Source organism: Lolium rigidum, chromosome 5, assembly GCF_022539505.1.
Source record: "Lolium rigidum isolate FL_2022 chromosome 5, APGP_CSIRO_Lrig_0.1, whole genome shotgun sequence".
Classification (NCBI taxonomy): Eukaryota; Viridiplantae; Streptophyta; class Magnoliopsida; order Poales; family Poaceae; genus Lolium; species Lolium rigidum.
The window spans coordinates 14510386-14516895 of NC_061512.1; positions in this window are offsets into that span (position 1 = coordinate 14510386).

The following is a 6510-nucleotide window of genomic DNA, read 5'->3' on the forward strand; positions in this document are numbered from 1 at the left end:
TGAATTCACCGACCTTTGTATCTCGAGAACCGTCTCCAAACCCTACGAGGCAAAGAAAATTAAATGAACAAGAGAGTTATTAGTTAATTACTTGAAGCTAATTAATTAGGAAATGAACGAAATAGGCCGATCGATATAGAGCGCAAATGAATGAAAACAATTACTTTTGAATCATTTTTTCTCATGTCGGCCCAACGCGCCGGATCCATATTCGTAGAGTCGTGGATGAGACATTCTGATTTGTCAATTTTAATTACTAGCAGAATCCAAAGTGGAACTCCGCGGACACGATACATGCACAAGTACGTCATGCATAACTCATCGATTAGCCGGCCACATACCATGCATGGAGTAAACAAAAGAGAATGTGCTTAAGACATAAACACTCACCCAAAATGGTAAGGAAATAGAATATCACTTTTGAGTTCCTGCTTTGTAAGAAACTGCCACAGGTCTTCCTCCACGTCGGTGGGGTGATGCTGTAACGTATATCCATTAACGATGTGTGGGTCAATGAACCCAACATCATGGGTGTTCCTTAATCTGCATTCCTTAATCTTCAATCTGCATGTATAATAGCGGACACAACAATATAGTTAGGACATATATATTGTGCAGGCAATATGAACGAGATGGGGTAGAAATAAATCACTTACAGAACGTAGCAACTGATGATAGATTTGTCGAGCTCGCGCAGATTGAAAAGCTGGAACAATTCACTCAGATGAATTTGTACAAAGTACTGTTTGAAGTGATGCTCATATCCAACTTCCGTATAAATATATTCTTTGGCGTTTTTATTTTTTATGTAACCCTTGTACCATTTCAGCAGACCTTTCATTTGTGGAGGTAGATCTCTTCCTGCGCAGGCTCGACGAGAGGCCCATTCTTCACATATGTAAGTACTACCTCCTTCACTGGCGCCTCATCAAGGCCTAACAGTTCACGAAGAGTAATACCTAAGTTGGCCGCTTGTTCTCTGGCACTTGTTACGGTCAATCCCTGTGCTGCCGCAGCTTCTATGATATCGGGGGCATCCGAACCAGCGGCTGTCACTATAAGCGGGGCAATCGATTGTTTACTTTGTTCCCCGAGCTGGGCAACTCGTTTCCCGCTTTTTTTACTTTCTAATTCCGCTTTCTCGGCCTCCTCTTTCTTCTCCTTCAACATGCGTGCCTGATTACGAAGTTCACGTGCATAGTCGTCAGGCAGATTCTTCGTGGCTTGGGACGGTGTGCTCAAAAATGACTTAGCCCACTTATTTTGCTCATCAGAAAATACTGGCTTGGGCTCGGGCTCTCTTTTCTTCTTGCATTCCACCTTCCATTTCTCATAATCGCGAGTCGCGGCCGCGTCGACTTCCTCGGCAGTACGTTCCCAAGGCCTCGTGGGGAGAGGCTTCAGTGATGGCTCCGGTACCTTTGTGGTCTTAGGTACATAAGGGTCCGGGTTGATAGTCCAGGACTGCTTCTGCTTCTTCGCCGGAGGTGGATTGGGGGCGGCGTCCGCTACCCCGCCCGGGCGGATCGGGGGCGGCGGCTGCTTACCCGCCGGAGGTGAATTGGGGGGCGGCGTCGGCCCTCGTGAAGGAGGTGTAGGTGAAGCACCACCACCACCACCACCACCACCGCCACCGCCACCACCACCGTAGGGGGGGTGGACTTGTTGGCGCCTCGCCTGGAAACTTGATAAACTTCTTTTGCCATAGAATGATCTGGCGCTTGACATCTCCAAGTCTTCTCGCCCCTCAGGTGTAGCAATGTCAATGTCCAGTGTCCTCAAACCCTTGGACTATGTCCTCCACCGTGACACGAGCATAGCCATCTTGAGTGGGGTTGTTGTGGTGGAGTGCTCCGGTAAACATGGTAAAGCACCGCCGATTGCTACCTTCATGGACATGTTCCCGATAGGATAATACGGATGACATTCTTTCATCTCCTTTATATCGTCCACGGGGTAGCGAGGAGGCTCCGGTGCAGTGATTTCGACCACCGCATGCTCGGTGCAGTAATTTCGATCGTCGGTGCACCAGCCGGTGGGGCCTCCGTGGCAGCCACGCTGCTTCTCTGCTGCTGGCTTCCGAGATCCAATGGATGATCTTCATGCTGCGCCCGAGCTGCATCTCTTTCGGCTACTAGTGCGCTCACGCTTTTCTTCATCACATCCATTTCCGATGCCAACCGCGCCACAACATCTGCTTCCCGATCCATCTTTCTCTTACGGCTTCTGTAACCGTACGTGTCATCGTTCTGGGGGAACCCTATTTTCCACGGAATGTGCCCCATGCCTCGTACACGTCCTCCGTGTTCAGGATTCCCGAGGGCTTTTGTCAGCGCGTCGTTCTCTCTCGTTGAACTTGATCTTCCCCTCTTGAGCATCCCTCATTGCCTCAATAAGCATTTGGGTGGGTTTAATTATTTTTCCCCGGTAAACACACTCCCTCGTCTCCGGGTTCAGCGATCCCCCATGCCCGTACCACCAGCTTTTGGCCCTTGGGTCCCATCCCTCCGTACTCGGACGGATTCCTCGCGCCCTCAGCTCGTTCTCCATCTTCTCCCACCTAGGCTCCCAAAGGCGATACCCTCCTGGCCCCATAATATGATTGTACTCCTTCTTAGCCGCATTTTCCTTATTTTTTTCGATATTTCAAGGAACTTCTCCGATTTATTTTGCTTCACAAATTCTGGCCAATCATGTTTCAGTTTCTCATATTGTCCTTTGAAATCCGGAGTCTTGTTCTCCTTGACAAAGTCATGGGCTAGATTTTGCTTGAATTTCCGGAATGCCGCGGACATCTTATGAAGAGCGAACTGTTTGACTAGCCTCCTCCTCTCCTTGTTTTCCTCAATCTTGTTACCCTCCTCATCGAATTTGTTGTTTTCGGGAGGTAGAACGAAATGTTCCATAAGCTTGTTGAAGCAATCTTTTTTTGTTCTCTTATCGACAAAAGTGAAACCAACTCGTGCCTTCTTTGGCTCATTCCACTCCTGGACGGTGATCGAGACGTTGTCTCTAACAATGGCTCCGCATTGGTTGACAAACTTGGTGGCGTTCTTGCGGGGCTCCAGTGGCCTGCCGGTTGCACTGTCGAGAACCTCGATGGTGCATGTTTCTCCTGGTTTCATCGTCTTGGTTGCGCCACGCTTTGACGACGTACTCGATTGTTTCGACGATCCGGCCGAGGGCTAAAATAAGAAAAAGAGTCGCGCGCGTTAGTACACACATAATTATTCAAATCAGTTAGTTTGTATCACCAGAGGCTCAATGTATATATATACCTCGGCGCCGAAGGTGGTTGCTACTTCCATTTGAAGATCGTCGTTTATCGACGTTTCTTCGGCATCATCTTGCTGACGGCGCCCTTCATCTTCACCGTCAAGGTTCAGATAAGAAGAGATATCATCTTCTTCTTGTCCGGTCGGCACATATATAATATCGCCGTTTATGATGCCGAACAGCGTCCGGATCATAGTTGTCCATAATCGGGTCAGCTCTATCGTCCGCCATATGTCAGTCCTCAAAACATGTAGTAAAAACAAATTAATTGTGTATATGCATTATCACATCTCTTCTACATATAAAGAGAGAGGGCGACGAGGGAGGCGAGAGGGGGGACGCAGTGACCGCGTGACCGAGAGACCGGTGGCGGTGGCGAAAGGGGGGACGCAGTGACCGCGCGCGTGACCGAGAGACCGGTGGCGGTGACCGAGAGGGCGGTGGCCGTGACCGAGAGGGCGGTGGCGGTGACCGAGAGGGCTGTGGCGACGGCGTTAAGTAAAATTTTTCTTAAGTCAAAATTTTGTTAAGTAAAATTTTTGTTAAGTTAAATTTTGTTAAGTCAAGATTTTGTTAAGTATACAAAATTTTGTTAGTATACAAAATTTTAGTTAAATTTTTGTTAAGTATACAAAATTTTAGTTACAAATTTTTGTTAAGTATACAAAATTTTAGTTACAAATTATCAAGTTTTACTTTTTTTTGTTAATTTACCGTTTTTGTTAAACTAATTAACTAGTTAAAATTAAAAAGAACAAAAAAACACAAAAAAAGAAAAAAATCCGGCACGACCCTCTCTCTCTATCCTTTCTGGCGCGCGGCCGGGCGGCGTCTGGCGGCGTCTCGCGCGCGGGCGGCGTCTGGCGCATGCGGGCGGCGTCCGGCGCGTGCGGGCGGCGGCGGCGCGTCCGGCGGCGCGCGTCCGGCGGGCGGTGGCGGCGCGTCCGGCGGGCGGTGGCGGCGCGTCCGGCGGGCGGCGACACAGCACGGTAGGGGCGGGGCGGCGACATACGGGAGAGGGCGGCGGCGACGGCGTCTACGGCGACGGCGAGTGCGGCGACGGCGTCTGGCGGGCGGCGTCTGGCGCTCGGCAGGAGACGGAGGCGACGGGGAAGACAATGCGGAGAAGACGATGGCGGGGCGACGGTTCGCGCGGAGTATTTATAGCCCCTCCCCCCTTTAGTCGCGGTTGGGGAGGCGACCCGCGACTAAAGGGTACCCTTTAGTCGCGGTTGGCCAGACCAACCGCGACTAAAGGCTTTTTTCGCCGGGTTTTTATTTCCCGCGCGCACAGACCTTTAGTCGCGGTTGGCGAGGCCAACCTCGACTAAAGGTATTTTTCAAATTACTTTTTGTTTTTCAAAATGTAAAAAATACAGAAAAATAAAACTAATTCATTTCAAAATCATAAAATACAAATAATATATCAAAAATTTCAGAAAAATAAAACTAATTCAATTCAAAATGTTTAAAATACATATAATATCAATAAATTCAGAAAAATAAAACTAATTCATTTCAAAATCATAAAATACAAATAATATATCAAAAAATTTAGAAAAATAAAACTAATTCAATTCAAAATGTTAAAAATACAAATAATATATCAATAAATTCCAAAAAATAAAACTAATTCATTTCAAAATCATAAAATACAAATAATATATCAAAAAATGCAGAAAAATAAATCTAATTCAATTCAAAATGTTAAAAATACAAATAATATATCAAAAAAATCAGAAAAATAAAACTTATTCAATTAAAAATGTTAAAAATACAAATAGTATATCAAAAAATTAAGAAAAGTAAAACTAATTCAATTAAAAATGTTAAAAATACAAATAGTATATCAAAAAATTAAGAAAAGTAAAACTAATTCAATTAAAAATGTTAAAAATACAAATAGTATATCAAAAAATTAAGAAAAGTAAAACTAATTCAATTCAAAATGTTAAAAATTCTCCCCGGCCTGTCTTCCCGCCAGTTCTTTCCCGCCTCTTTCTTCCCGCCTCTTTCTTCCCGCCACTTTCTTCCCGCCAATTTCTTCCCGCCTCTTTCTTCCCGCCACTTTCTTCCCGCCTCCTGTCTTCCCGCTCCCATTTTTCCCGCCATTTGTCACTACATATATGTAGCCCGGCTTGGCCAGCATTATCACATCTCTACAATCTCTCATCACTCTCTCATGGCTTCCACCGCACCCACTCTAACCTACCAGCAGGTGGAGGAGCTTTCCGCCTCGAACTACCCTTGCCCACCGGGATACCGCGTTCCCGCTGGCTGGAGCCTAAGCGCCGGCAGCGTGCCGGTCCCTCCCGTCCCTCAGGGTACTGCGCGCCGGGCGGCCATCACGAACCACTACTACCTCGACCTCACGCCGGAGCAGCGGATGAATCCCCGCTGGCATCCCGATAACCAGCATACTTGGGACGCCTTCTTCATCAATCGGCGTGAGAGGGCGCTCGCCGTGTATGAGGAGGACGGTCCGCCTCCCGGGAACTTCCACGAGGCCGGCCGTCGGCTATGGTGGTACGGCCGGACTCTGCAGAACGTCATGGACTACATCACGGCCGGCGATATCCCCCGCCTGCGCTACCCTCAGTTCGAGCCACGAGCGCCGCCCGACGACAGCGACGAAAGCAGCGACGACGACGGCGGCAACTTAGAAGGCGACGACTACCAGTACAACGACGACGACTATGAAGACTACGAGTATGCATATTATACGCCTAGGCAGGAGTATGATTAAATCACTCCAAATTTTATGTATCATCAGTGCTATCTCGAATCAATCGAATCATTCGAAAATGGACACCAGAACACATCACGGATAATATAATTCACATGATCCATTCAACAAAGTTTGGTACAATAAATTATTACACATCATTTCTTCCCTTGTGTCCCCGCTTGCTTACGATTGGGCCGTATCCATGGAGCATCCTCATCATTTAACTTAATTCTTGGGTCGGTGTTCACTTTGAAGGGCGGAATTTCACCAAACATATTATAATCTTCTGACATGTCTGTCTTGTCCTCCACTCCCATGATGTTTCTTTTCCCTGAAAGAACAATGTGGCGCTTTGGATCATCGCATGATATACTGATCGTTTTCTTATCTTTATGTTTCCTCGGTTTGCTACTCATGTCCTTGACATAGAAAACCTGAGCGACATCTTTCACTAGGACGAATGGTTCGTCAAGGTAACCAAGATTGTTGAAATCCACCATTGTCAT